This window comes from Henckelia pumila, chromosome 3, assembly GCF_033568475.1.
Source record: "Henckelia pumila isolate YLH828 chromosome 3, ASM3356847v2, whole genome shotgun sequence".
NCBI lineage: Eukaryota > Viridiplantae > Streptophyta > Magnoliopsida > Lamiales > Gesneriaceae > Henckelia > Henckelia pumila.
The window spans coordinates 182,562,696-182,578,157 of record NC_133122.1 but is presented as its reverse complement, the minus strand read 5'-3'; the positions used below and the strand labels follow the sequence as shown (position 1 = coordinate 182,578,157).

Below are 15,462 nucleotides of genomic sequence, written 5' to 3'. Positions count from 1 at the left end.
AATATTATTTATAAGGGGTAAGATAGTAATTTAAATTAAATGATTTGATTGATGTAAGATAAATTATTGATGATTTGATTGATGTAAAATTAATAATTAATAGATGGATAAATAATATGTCGAGAAAAACGCGAGATTGGATGAGATAAGTTATACATAGATTAATAATAATAGCTACCAAACGGTGCCTAAGTAGTATTATTATTGTGATTGTTATTTATAAGTCGTTATTGTTATTACGATTTTATTTGTATTCTTATAGTTCATGAATATTGTTGTATTTATTATCACTAATTCATAGTATTAGTATTACAGACAGAAAATCAGTTTGCACAATTTATTATCACAAAAAATTTTATGAGATGGTCTCACAGGTCAATTTCGTGAGACGAATCTCTAAGTCACACATAAAAAAGTATTATTTTTTATGTTAAAAGTATTATTTTTTTATTGTAAATATGGATAGGATTGACCCGTCTCACGGATAAAGATCCATGAAACTTTCTCATAAAAGACCTACTAATTTATTATATGAGGATATATTTGAGGAGGAATGCTCAGCTGCCCAACCATGTTTCTCCACTTGGTCCGCGACCACTAAAACCCGGTAGTGGGTTTTAGTGGTTTTTGTTTTTGTTTTTTTGCATCACTAAAACACGAACTAAGTTGAAAAACATAGTTGAACAGCTGAAAATTCCTCATATTTGAGACTTGTTAAAAGTTGCGGAAAGATCTTTACAAATATGTTAGGATGATTCAATTTTTTTAAAGACAATTTAATTTTCAATCTTATAAGCAGTCCGATACCTTTTTTTAAACAATTTTTGAAAACGTACAAGCTCTCATAACTTAAAATTATTTTCAAAAATTTGAAGTTTTCTGAAACAGTCGATTAAAAATTTTAATGTTAGCTTATGTAAAAGTCGTTGCTCCTGGAAAAGAAAACTGAAAATTATCGTTTACTTGACAGTTTGTTATTGTCATACGAGTATGTCTTTTGTAAGACGGTCTCAGAGATCATTATTCGTGAGATGAGTTATCAATCCTACTCATATTTACAATAAAAAGTAATACTTTTGAAATAAAAAATAATATTTTTTATGGGTAACCTAAATAAAAGATCCGTATCACAAAATTGACTCGTGAAATCGTCTTACATGAGTTTTTATGTTGTCATATTATGTATGTGATGGATCATAATCGAAATTTCGTAGTCCATTAACATCGGGTATCATAATATAAACCCCAAAAATTATTTGAAATGTTTAGGTAAATTTGGAGTAATTGAATTAATAATACAAAGAATAATCATAATGTTATATTTAAAAAATATATAACTTAAAATATTGAAATTAGACATTCAAAGTAATTAATAAAATATATTAAAAATAAAAACATGTGTATAAATCCTTACATTGACACATGTTTAGTTTAGACATCAATAACTCTCACAAGTTGTCAAGACAAGTGTCAAAGTTTGCCTAGACAGGTGCCAAAAATCGAAAAAACAGTTTAGACAAGTGTCTAAGTGTAGAGGCTCATTCTCTCCTATAAACAGGCTTCATTTCTAAGTATTTACTCACACATTTTTCTCACAAATTTGTAGGTTATAGAGTTGAAGTTGTAGAAAAATATTGAGTGAAAATGAGAGGAAAAATAGGAAAAAATAATTTCCAAACCTTGTCCAAAAATTTCCAAAAATTACACAATACTAATTTTTTACCCAGAAACAAGAGTGTTTTGGAAGTGTATCAAATTCTTCATCCAAACCATTCTAGAAAATTCGAATCCGTGAAGAACATTTATGAAAAATTTCCAGAAAATCAGCTTCAAGGTAGCTAGTTCTTGTTTGTTTTTTCTCATTCTTTTTGAATGAATCTCACTTTGATTTTAACACAAAATTTGTTCAAAATATTTTATAGTTTTAACATATGTCGGTCGAACAACCAAAACGTTTACGGAATCACTGTTTTTGAAGCCCAAAACTAGCTTGATCATAATTTGAATTTTTCAAAATCTGGGCAAAATCAATCGAGAATTTTTAAAAGTGTTCAACATGAAAATTGTAGATCATTCAAAAATACATCTTCTTGTCAAATCCCAGCCACACGTGGCCATCGGAGCGGCCACACGAGCCGAAAAAATTCCAGTGTTTTCATTTTCGATCAATTCTTGACATATTTTCATCCATGTGGTGAAGTTTCATAATTTTTGGATTCGTATTTTAATTTTTATGAATTTTTAAATTTTTAATCAAGACTTTTTGGTATAATTTTTTTTTTCCAAAATTGAGTTTTAAAAGGTTCCAACATCCACTCTCAGTCCTTACCGGTGTAAAACCCACTCAAACTATGTTTATAAGAATTTATATTGTCTTGGGTTCAATCGACTGGTTCGGTGGAATAATAAGTATTGAGGTGAGGTTCACTACCGATTTCTTCAATATTAATATTTGACATTTGACCTGTAATTTATGGTAAAATTTCATAAACTATGATTTATTCATATATATATATATATTGCATCATCTCGGACATTTCTCGTTTCATTGATCATATTTTCTTGCATATTTGATCTCTGGTATGTTACTGATTCCTGAATGATTATCGATCGACTACTGGCTACTGACTGACTAAATGACTTAATGAATGAAAAACTGAATGAATTGAGCCTGGACAATGGTGTATGTACCGGATTGCTAGCCCACTGAACAACGTGACTTCAGTCCGAAAATATGAGTTCACTTTGGCTCGTAAATGATCAATTGTACGGATCCTACTGAGTACGTGAGAAAAAGTGCTACACCGAATGTTAGTGGGAGCCACCTCTTTAACATACGATATTCACTTCAGAATCTTGAACAGTCACTGCATTTCACTTGACAGATACTTCATACTGATACGTTATTACTGATACATTGCATCTCATAATGAAATAATGCACTAATATCGTTTGTCCTCTTATAAAGGTACACAGTCATTTTATTTCCTCACTAAGTTCTTAAAGACTTTTAGTAACCCGCACCCCATTATATAAAATTAAATAGTAAAACATGATTAAACGACCATAATCCTAATTAACCAGATGTTTAATTTGATTAGAAATTTAGTGTTTGAACTTCGGAACCACCGATGAGTTCGAAACCTCCGAAGTGGGTTCGGAAGCACCGAACATAGAGATGCGCAGTTCGGAAGCATGGGGTCAGATTGGAACCAGCGAACGGGAGATCGGAGCTTCCGAAGGTTATGCCATGCGCACTAAGTGATGTGTCACCATAGTTTGTACATGTAGTCTCATGCATATGATCAGAGCTTCAGAAGTGGAGATCGGAGCTTCCGATCTGGGCAGTTTGGATTGTGGCATGTATGCAGGGATAAAAGCTTCCGATCGTCGTCTATAAATAGGACATCCTAGGCTCACTTTCAACTTCCCAATTCACAACTTCCCTCTATTGTCTTGAGTTCTTTAGGCGTTTCCAGCCATATAATCAAGGGCTGGGTAGTAGCGAGACGTTTTCGGAGGAGCTGCGGAGCAGTGCTCAGGAGTTTGGGTCTTTGACCACAAAGGGCTGAAAATGGACATGTATAGTCTAAGATCCCTAGTAGTATTAGGGAGTATATATTAGCTTAGTTAAAACTTTTAGAACAACTTTAGTGATATGATAATTGTTGGCTTGTTGGCTTGGACCCTAGACTGGTATTGCTAAGCTGCCTTAGATAGGTACGTGTGTATTAATTGAGATTGCCAGCAAGTATGCTTGCTTATATGTTGCATTTTATGTGCCATGATCCATGTTTTAGTGCTTTATATATTATGATGTATGTGCATATCCATGTTGAGCCGAGTCTTCTTCAAGATAGCCATTTGAGTAGGCTCGCTCAGCCCTGCGTCCTTGTTTTATTGTTGGACACTGGGAGATGCAGTGATGACGGAGACCAATTCTACAATGATCCTCGGCGTGTTTGTGGATGTACCCAGCGGAGTTGGTCCCAGATGTACTATACACTCATTGACGCCTATACTGAGCAAAACTTGAGATTTGACCAGTACCCCGTCATTTGCATGCATCATAGTAGGTTTTATACTCGTGCTTACGTTCTTAGCGTAGTTCGCTCACGTCCTTGTTATTTTGTTTTTTTGGACATGGCATTTGATGGGACATGGCTTAGGTTGGGCGAGGCTAGTGGTTTGAGCAGGGTTGAGAGCGGACCAGTGGCAGTAGTGTTGCGATATCTTGTTTCAATGGTTTGATACTGATTTTGATTTGGTTGTATAACACTATTTCTACTTTGGATTTTTATTCACCGGTTGTATACTGTCGGTTTGGGGCATGTAAAATTATTTTATTTCCGCTGGTTGATTATTATTTTAGGATTATCTTTAATTGCATACTTAATAATCAATTAGTAAATGATCCGAGTCCGATCCTTACATTTTTAGTATCAGAGCATGTTTGATATTTCAAGACTTAGTGGGGCCTTTGAGTTTTTTTTATGTATGCTACTTATTTCAGATGGCTGGTAGAGACGACGAGAGTCACGATAGTGTAGATTGTTGGTAGATGATGATGCCCCTAGACGTCATCGTGGTCACCACCATCATCACGAGGATAAAAGTATTTTTGAGATGCATAGGTTCCTTCTGATGGAGCCCAAGACTTTGGCAGTGGGAGAGACTCTGGAAGTTGCAGAGAATTGTTTAGAGTGGATGGAAGGCTGCTTCCATGCTTTTGATTGCTCTAAGGATCAGAAGATGGACCTGACCACTTTTCTGTTGGAGGGTAGTGCCGACAAGTGGTGGAGATCCACGTCCGCACAGTTGCTCTAGGAGAGAGGACATGTTCCGTGGGCTGATTTCTGTAGGGAATTCATGAAGTTTCACTTTTCTCCAGCCCTTGGTCAAGAAAATTCTATGGAGTTGCTCAATCTGAAGCAGAGATCGATGACGATTGAACAACATCAACAGAAGTTCCTTGATATCTTACCGTTTTGCTCACTTTGTGGCGCCAGTTCTGAGGGGTAGTATGATCATTTCCTGTAGGGTCTGAATCATGAGATCTACAATCGAGTCACTGTCTGTGATGAACCCACGTCTTATGAGGATTTAGTGAACCGGTGCAAACAGTCAGAGACCAGTTTTTACCACACGAAGTTGTTTCAGTCTTCCCGACCTGCTAGTTATCTTGGGCCTCAGGCACAATCATTCAAGAAACAGGCATATACGTCTTCTTCCTCTAGTTGTGATGGTGTGTTTCGATTCGGGAAGAAGAATAAAAAGAGAGGGGAAGACCATTGTGAGCACTGTGAGACGAAACACCCATATGATGAGTGTCGCCACGTATTTGGAGCTTGTTTCTTATGTGGTGTGATGAGCCATGAATCTCGTAGCTTCCAGACATATCATCATCTCGAGATCGTTTTTTTTTTCTTTTCGGGTGAATAATTGAGTTTTTTTTAATCTTCTGCAGTTTGTGTGATTTTATTTAGTAAACGATTGAACTCAAAAATCTAGTAAAGAATGAAAGTCACAGAACCTTTAATTAAATCCATTACGTCTGCTTTCAACATCCCACCAATTCATCCTTCTACTATAATCAAATTCATATAACTCCATCCAAAACCAGACATGGATTGAAGCGATTGACCGGTATGAAGACGGCGACCCTCTTCAGACGTGGATCGAGTGAGTAATTTTTATTATATTTTATGATGGTTGTTTGGTCATTTGATTTGAGTCCTAGTTCCTGGTTGGTCGATGAGACCCTTAAAGAGGAATTTAACAAACTAATCACCTTTTGATTTGGGTATTAGAACGAATATTTTTGTTGTTAGGATTGCTGATTCTTTATAAATACATGAGCATTCTTTATTTAGTTAGAATGCTTCATTTACAATATTCAGATGCTATAATTTCTGAAATCCAATTTTGGGGGAGTAACTTTGGTACGCAAGGAATATTCTTTATCTAGTTTGAAACTTGACGTATTTATTGGAATATTTTGCTGAAGAATTTAATTTTTTAGAAGTACTTTTTTGAATTACTTCCGGAAAAAATAATCATGCCTTCCCTTGATGTGTTCTTATTTTGACCATATCAGGGTGTTTATTGTTTTTTTTTTTGTCGTCAAAATTTTGAGAATTTTGCATTAGTAGATCAGATTCTCTCTTGAAATCCTAATGTTTTCTTCTCTTGATGTATTTTTCTTCTCTTGCTCTGATATTTCCGCCTTCAATTCATGAATCATGGTTGCTCAAAGGTGAAAACAACATAGTTTCTCATATGTTTGTGTCTGATTGATAATATGATGTACCTTGATGATATAATGTACCAATAGATTCATATTGTATGCAAATTGCCAAGGAACACGGTGGCACATTGAGATATATTAGTGTAGACCTAGTTGTAACTATGGTTAGACTATTGTTCACATAAATTAATGATATTTCAGACTACCGAATGCATTTTTTGTAGGTACTCACTATGCTGCCAAGGGGAAAGGCATCGCATTTTTGACGAGTACACTATGTGGGTGGTGGAATGGTACGATTGCAGTGATTTTGTAAATTCGTGTGTGTAACTCGCCTATGTTGTGAAATAAGTCGAGAATTTTCCAGAAATAAATAAAGGGTTATTTTTGCAGTATTTCTTGATGTTGGAATTTGCAGTCTTCGTCTTGGTACAAGACAAAAACCAAATCTTGTTATTTCTACGTAATTATGGAGTACATAGAAATATAAATGCATTACTAATTTGTCTTCCTATATGTTTGAGTATAGCCTTATGGATTCGATGTTGGCCAATCTGGGAGGGGGGAGTGTTTTGAAAGGATTATATTTAGGAGTGGAAGGCATGCGTGTGGGAGGCCGGGTGAGTGAATCTATGACATAGAGATTCATTATATTGCTTATTGGAAAAACAAGTAAATCTGAAATTTTGTATTCTGTTCAAGCACGAGTTGAAACCATATTCAATGCTAAGCACGATCAATGCACGCTGTTGTTACACCTAAATTCCATCAGATTCACTACATGGATCCTTGAAAATTTCCAACTAACATGACCATTTTTGCAACGCTTGTTGATAGTACCTCCTGAGGTAGCTTATGGGAGCAAAGGGGTACAAGAACTCACCCCCATGCAACAATCGAGGCAAGAAAGTATTTTCATCTGATAAATCATGTTTTCGGATAGCTTTACAGCTATATATATCATTCTTCCTTAATTGATTCCAAAATCTTGATCTTTGGCTTGCAGCTTGATGTTGAACTATTAGCCATAAAGCAAAGTCCATTTGGATATGTAATTGTCCACGAGGCCATTCTTCATTTTCATTCATCCTTAATTCCTCATTATTCCTAGTTTGATTCATGTTAGTTAAGCAACCAGTAAATATAATTAGTTTTCTTCCTTATTTTAATGCAGGTCTTCGGTTAAAATTGTTGAAGGATAAGTGGGACAAGTTTCTTTGTTGGTGATTGTCAAGCATGCACGTGGAGTGAAACTTGTAGCATTGTGATCTTACTTTGACTCGATTGAATGTGAGACTGGTTTTTGAGATAAAAAGTAATACGTTTACTATGTAGCTTTGCTTCATGTATGTGAAACTGGCTTTGTGTTTGATACAATGCAAGCTCTGTATTTTCAAACTTGGGCGATCTTATTATGAGCTTTAGCATAAAATTTCACAAAAAAATCAACAAAAATAAAAATATCAGGATGACAAGCATATGATTGACGGTGACAAAGATGTCAAGCAAGAAATAGATTTTTTTGTATTAATTTTTTGTCAAAAGTATTAGTTTTCATAGTAAAAGTATTAATGTTATCTCAAAAATATTAGTTTGTAATATGTTTATTTGATCAAAAAGTATTATTTGTTAGGTCAAAAGTATTAGTTTTCATGACAAAAGTATTACGTTTTATGTCAAAAATATTATGTTCATAATATATGTATATTTGATTTAAAAAAATATTAGTTTTAATGTCAAAATTATTAGTTTTTACTATAAAAGTATTACTTTTTAGTTCAAAAATATTAATTTGTAGTTTATATTTATTTGGATGAAATCATTACTTTTTAGATCAAAAGTATTAAATTCTTGAAAATGCAAAAGTTTTAATTTTTAATAATGTTTATTTGATTAAAATTATTAATTTTTTGTCACAAGTTCATGAAATGCATTAAAACTTTTGGAAGACCATTTGTATTTCATCTATATTAAAACCTTTGAAAAATTGAAAATATCCAAATGCCATACTTAAAGTTATGATGTTCAAGTAATTTAATAACTAGCGCAATTTCATTAATTATTGAGAATTTAAGTATTTAATTTTCCAATGATAAAATCATGTCTAAAAAACATACAAAGAAAGACAAATAGTTTCGGTCAAATATATATATATATATATAGATATTAAAAAAACCTTCATTTTTTATTTATTAAAAAAAACTATTTTCGGTTACAATCTCCTCCCTCAGCTAAAAAAACCCTTATATTAAATTGGTGTTGACAAAAAATTATCAATGTATGTGTGTGTGTATCAGGTTTTGAATATATATGTATAAGTATAGATTAATCAAGTTTTATTTGATCTATGACGTCCGGTATGTGTGATAATTTAACATAAAAAGTATTAATTTTTTCTGTAAAAAAAAATAATTTATATGTCAAATTAAAAAGTATTAATTTTTTCTGTGAAAATTATTTTTTTGTCAAAAGTATTATTTTTATGTGAAAAATATTACTAACGTGTTAATTTGACATATAAATTATTATTTTTTTATGAAAAGTATTAATTTTAATGATAAACGTATTAGTTTTTATGTGAAAAATATTAGTTCGAATATATGCAAGTTTGACAAAAATTGTTGTTTTTCTAAGTTAAAGGTATTACTTATTTGGTCAAAAGTATTATGGTTTATGTTAAACATATTACTTCTAACATGTGTAATTTGACAGTATTATTTGATGTCAAATAAGTATACGTTAAAATTAATATTTTTGACTGAAAATCTAATATTTTTAGCATAAAAACTAATACGTTTGAACAAAAAAATAATATTTTTTTTGTCAAATAAACATACGTTAGAAGTAATACTTGACATAAAAAATAATACTTTTAGCATAAAACCTAATACGTTTGACCAAAAATAAAAACTTGTCGTTTACCAAAAACGTAAATGTCAAATAAACATATATTACAAATTAATTCTCTTTACATAAAAATAAATACTTTTAACATAAAAACTAATATTTTTGACATAAAAACTATTATTTATACCATTTACTAAAAAAAATAATTTTAAAGTCAAATAAACATATATTACAAAGTAATACTTTTAGTATAAATACTAATATTTTTAGCATAAAAATTAATACTTATGAAAAAAATTAATAATATTATTTATTTCAAATTAGGATACATTAAAAATAATAATTTTGATATAAAAATTAATACTTTTAAAATAAAAACTAATATTTTTTACATAAACAATCATCAGATTCGGTCAACGTAAACACACTTGCAAAACAAGTTTCTTTATTGTATCCATACTCTTAACAGTATTTGTGAGACATTGAGTGAAAATTCTTACCCAAATCAACTAATAACAAACACAAGCGATTACATCTCTAATAAGAAAATAAAAGGATGTCTGGTTAATTAAATGATAGAGATGAAAACTATGCTACAAAACTGATGAAAAACTTCTGAACAAGAATTCAACTTCCAAAAAGTTAGTATCTTGAGCATTGTCAAACGAAAATTCCAAAACTTTCTGATCTTCGTTAGAACTCTTCCGTGCTGCCAAAAATCCAGAAGTGTTTATTTAATTTTCATACGAATTTTTTTTGGGAAACTTATTCTCAAAACCAATCAGCTTTCCAGCAACGTAGTAAATAAGGACTCGCGTTGTCTTTTTGAATATTTAGGAATGTCCACACCAGCTGCAGAAATCAAAAATGTTAAAATGAATAAGAGAGGGAAGTTAAAAAACCATCATAACACCATTTAATTAGAAAAACCACCAAGCATACTTGAAAGCTAGGAAGAGAGATATTGAATGTTGATATCTTCAAACACTTACTTCACCATTTTTGGCATGGTGAAATCTAACAGCCATTCGCAAACCCGTTAGCTAAAATCTTCTCTGCAACCTCAATTTCTGCAATTCACACACGTGCGTAGATTCATGACTACTTCAATATTGGGAGAAATGAGTAATGGTATAAGATTATTAATTCTTTAAACCTTTTTCAATATTTTTTGCATAGAAAATTATCCCTCGGTAGTTGGTAATTTCCAAATGCAGGTCAAGAGTCCAAATGAACATGGTATTTCTTCTAAGTCATGCTTAAGAGCTTGATACTCTAAATCCAATAGTATGGGAATAAGGAAAACGATAAAAGAAGAATTATCAACAATCTACTCACTGCAAAAACATTTCACATGTTTGATATTTCTGTAGCACCCATATTCAAAGCCAATTGTCAGACGAAACTGTTGCTCCTAAGTTGTATTTCAAAAGACAAACCCTCTACTGAATCAATGACTATAGATCAACAAACTAATAGGCATGCAAATTACAAAAAAATCATTTCAATGTTGGATCCTAAAATAAAGTTTCACAACAAATTTTAACTGATCCTCCCATCAACCAACCAAATCCATATGTGGAGCTTTAAAGATTATCAGCATTTTAGCAGAGCAACTAGTTACTTTTGTCTCAGAGTTCCTAATTCAGATTTCATTCACTTCACTGACAGTGATGAAATATCTAGAAAATTAACATTATGGCCAGAAGTGTCTTTAAGACAACAAATGACACCAATCAAATGCAAGTGGCAGCACAATGGATTAGTACATCCAAGATCTTAAAACATTCAATGTTCACCTTTTGATGTAGGCGGTTTGACTCGTCACAGACCCAGCTCATTTCCAACTCAAATGCTTTGTCCTTTGCTTCATCATGTCCTCCATAAATACTGTTTATGAAAATGGGAGAAGATCAAATCATGTCCTACATATTTAAGGATTGACACACAAGAAACTTTGCTACTTCTGGAATCCACTTGCAACTAGCTGACTTCAACCTTTAACAAGTTTTCTAGTACCTAACTCAAAAGATTCTTAAGCATAACAACAACATTAAGAATATCCCGGCATTGGAAACTAAAACTTTGATCATCAACGCAAAATAGCATAACCACGAGAATTAAAATCCCACCATCCAAAGTACACAAAATACTGAGAAAGAAGAAGAAAAGAACCTGTAACAATGGCTGTGAGACCCGACCCATCGAGCACTTCAGTGACTTACACGGCTGTGGAGGTAGCTGAGAATCAAAAGTAGGCGATGGATTAAAGACATGATTTAGACTCAAAAATCATCGATTTTTCATTAAACCCATCGATTTCAGATTTTAAAAAGAGTAAGAAATTGTTTCTGTCGATCTGGATATGCGAGGATTTAAGACATGAGTTAGACGCAAATCGATGCTTTTACCTAATTAATCTTCGTTCCTTGCCGTCAAGCTTCTCAGTTCGAACCATCGATTCGAGATGGAACAAGAATCTGCCATGGTTTCTGTCGATCTCCATATGCGAGGGATTTAGGGCAATTTAGGCGACAAATGGGATAAGAAAAGCAGATTAGATATGGATCCAATCTGCCGGTTAATTACCCGTTTTTGTTTTGGGTTGACCCACGTGAGACAGTCTTCACAGGAGAGTTACTCAAAAATCAATATGGTTCACTTGGCAAAATATTTCGAAATAACACATTATTACTTATTCATGTCATTTCATATTAAATTACTTCACCAATATATTATCATTTGTTTTATAAATACCAAATTATTCTCTCACTAAGTCCTTAAAGACTTAACTTTATTTTTTGTTCTATTTATTTTTGTTTTATTTATTATAAATTCCAGATACACGTTACAGTACCTCGAATAAGAATATAATTATGAAAGGTGAAATGTTGATTTAGCACGACTGTAATATTATGAGACCCTGTCATGGTATTAGTATTTTGATAATAATTTTTATAAAGTTAAAAGATTATACACACTTCCGCTGTTGTTATAAATTGATTGTATTATAAGTTGGGGCCACAATATATATGCCATACTTTTGAGTCTTTGACATATATTAGTTGCAAGTTGCAACATGTAATCTAGGCACTATTTGATTCACAAAAGTGTGATGGTAAAAGACGAAATGATAAATTTTAAAATAAATATAATATGATATATATATCTATATATAATTTACTCTAATGATTAGAAAATTTTAGGCAAAACATGAGATGATATAGAGAAAAAATTCCATTATTCGTATTAAATGGTATACTTGTAATCATATGTACGTAGATTTTTTTACTATTTAAATTAATTATACCATGTGTGTAGATTTTTATCATTTAAATTAAATTAATTTTTAATTTAAGTAAATAAATATGCTATAAAATCTATTATTCAATTTATCAATTAATATCTCTTTCCATCTTACCTTCATTACAATAAAAAAATATCTAGTATTTATGAAAATATTAAAATATAATAAAAATTAAGTTTTACTTTAAATAAATTTTATTTTAAAGAAATCAAGAGATAAATCAATAATTGTCTGAAACAAAGAAAATGTCATGGATTAGAACATTCGTAGTTGATATGTTTAATTTATTATATATAGGATATACGATATTTTTAAAATTATATTTTATATTTATGGCAATATTCATGGACTCACTAAGTTAGTATATATGTTTTAAAAAGTTCGATGAGTGGACATGTGATACTCATTGATTTTATATCTTTGTTTTTTCCATATGTTTGAATTAATTGTGTTTCATTTAAATAATTTATTTTATTTTATTAAGCATAAAACTAATTTTTTTTTAATAATATAGATTATATTCCACAATTTTTAGAAGACATTTTTTTTAAAAAAAGAAAATAAAAGAAATATATTGTTGATATATTTGTTAGACCAAGCAAAAAATGCAACTTTTATGAGCAATGTCTTCTAAAAAATGTGGAAAGTCAACGTATTGTTGATAAAAAAAAAAATGTAATCAAAATGTAACTTTTATGAAAAATAAATATATCGTTGATATTTGTTTGTCTAAGCAAAAAAATGTAACTTATATGTGCATATCGTTTAAAAATGAAAATTTTATATATCCGAATAAAATTGATTCGTCGTTTACAAAATCATCTCCAAATTTCAACAATTTTTTACTTTGCTATTAGTATATATATATATATATATATACCACAATGTAAATATTGGAATATAATCTATATTATTATTTTTTGCATAATTTATATATTCCTTTTATTATTATTTGACCCGCAACATTAACTAGTCGTGGCAGATCAATTTCAACAGGGTTTGAACTAGGAAGCCAAGCCGCAACAACCATCAATGCACCCGTCGGATGGTCGGGACGGATTTGGGCTCGATCCGCATGCTCGTATTCCGGAGGCAGATTCCAGTGTCTCGCCGGGGATTGTGGATCAGGTCAAGTCGCATGCAACGCGTATCACTAATTGAATTCACTCTCAACGGAGATGGAAACAAAGATTATTACGACCTCAGCCTCGTCGATGACTTCAATTTTCCCGTGGTCGTGGCGCCACAGGGTGGTAATTGCCCCACTGCGGTTTGCCCCCATAGACATCAATAATCGTGGATGTCCGAATGAGTTGGCGGCGAGGGATGGAGATCGGGTGTAAGAGCGCGTGCATCGCTTTCAATCAACCGCAGTATTGTTGTACTGGACAGTATGGTACTCCAGAGACGTGTCAGCCGACAAACTACTCGAAAATTTTTAAGCAGCAGTGTCCGCAAGCGTATAGTTATGCTTACGATGATAAATCTAGCTTGTTCACCATGTTCGGCCGGGGGTAATTACCTTGTTACCTTCTGTCCATGATTGGAGTAGTTAATATTGCATGCTAGCCGATCTTTGAGTAAATTAAATGGCTTGTCATATAAAATATTCGACCATATATAGGATGAGAAGAAAAACGAAAATGTAAAATTGATAAGTCTAATTTCATGTATTTTTCGAGGAATTTGAAGTTATATTATCCTCAAAATATACAATATCAATTGAATGATTGTTAATTCTTTCAATCTTTACTTGTCGGATAGATATTTAACTGTCCAAAATTAAATGCATTGGATTCCATAAATCCGAGTTAATGAATTTGTTGTTAAAGACATAATGAACCACATATGTTATTTATTTATTTATTTTTATGTGAGGTCATGTATTGAACATGAATCTGAAATTTAGATGCGACACACCTTGTTATACCATTGGATCAACATTGAGGACAAACTAACTTCGATCCTCCATCCACATAGAATTTGTCAATATGATCTTGAGGATCACCAGTTCCGTCAAACTCAAGTAGGTTGGGGATTTTGACTCCCTTAGGCAATGATTCAGATAGAATGACATTAGTGAATGGGCTCTGACGCACATTCAAGATTGTTGACGAATTCTCTCCAGTTATATATGTGTGAGATCCATCTCTACGGGTTGGATTAGTGGTTTTGTTTTCGTCAGAGACATCGTGAACTATGTGAGCACTTGTTTCACCCTCTTTATGAGTAGTATTTTTCTTGTTACCCTCAGGATCTTTGTCATTAACTTTAGACTTAGTTTTCTTTGGGTCTTCTTTATCAGGGTCGCGAGATGATGACCCTATTTTATGAGCTCTCTTGTCGGTGCTTCGGCGTTGACGGGATGCCATAAATTGAGCGACTACTTCAGTTGTTGCGCGTGTAGCTGTTCCTTCCATTAAGGCTATCAACGTTTCTTGGGTGAAATTAAAACGAGGCGGTGTTTCGGAGATGGGAGGTGAGTCTCCATTGCGATTATTTCCTTGAGATGTTTGTGGTGGAGTATGCATTCTCAATGATGCAGTGAACAAATTTCCACATACGGCGCCAAGATGATGTAGCAAAAAATTGAATTACCCGATTGGAAAAAATCTGGATAACTTGCGGAGATCTGGATAGCTGGATTAATACTCGAATTGTTCCAAAGATCGAACTTTGTGGGTTGTTACCTGCATCACAAAGCAAAGTGAGTGGCGCTGAGGGTTGCCCGGCGAAGACACTCCGACGCTCAAGTCAGTATTTGCCAATAAAAGTTCTAGAGAACTTGCATGTGACTATAGAGTGCGTACCTTAATAATGAGAGGACTTGAGCTATTTATAGATAGTCGGAGAGTTTCATTGGCTTGATTCTTTTATGGGCTTTTAGAAATTTATGAGTTTTGATAAAGTGTCCAAATAAATATATCGGAGTAATATGAGCCATTGAGTTCGGGCCCGAGAGAAAGTCAAATTGGGTAATAACCCATCATTTATCCATTATTTTTATTACCTCCTTACAAAAGCATTATTTTTTAATTATCCAACGTACTCATTCCATTAT

General features: G+C 32.5%; 2 long non-coding RNA genes and 1 pseudogene across 8 annotated transcripts; 2 read left to right on the top strand and 1 right to left on the bottom strand.

Moving 5' to 3' along the window:
* Positions 1–4,564: 4,564 nt before the first annotated feature.
* LOC140892260 (uncharacterized) lies at positions 4,565–7,616 on the top strand. 6 transcript variants are annotated; one of them, XR_012152769.1, is made up of 6 exons: positions 4,565–5,682; positions 6,449–6,540; positions 6,777–6,867; positions 7,085–7,148; positions 7,254–7,298; positions 7,422–7,616. It is a non-coding gene; the product is annotated as an uncharacterized lncRNA (long non-coding RNA). The 6 variants fall into 6 exon arrangements; XR_012152767.1 differs by having other exon boundaries at positions 6,472–6,540; positions 6,777–7,148; XR_012152768.1 differs by having other exon boundaries at positions 6,472–6,867.
* Positions 7,617–9,503: 1,887 nt separating this feature from the next.
* On the bottom strand, positions 9,504–11,649 carry LOC140892791 (uncharacterized). 2 transcript variants are annotated; one of them, XR_012152914.1, is made up of 5 exons: positions 11,506–11,649; positions 11,270–11,335; positions 10,894–10,984; positions 10,037–10,164; positions 9,504–9,946 (listed from the first exon to the last, which is right to left on the bottom strand). It is a non-coding gene; the product is annotated as an uncharacterized lncRNA (long non-coding RNA). The 2 variants fall into 2 exon arrangements; XR_012152915.1 differs by having other exon boundaries at positions 10,087–10,164.
* Positions 11,650–13,024: 1,375 nt separating this feature from the next.
* LOC140890113 (thaumatin-like protein 1) lies at positions 13,025–13,944 on the top strand (annotated as a pseudogene).
* Positions 13,945–15,462: the final 1,518 nt, after the last annotated feature.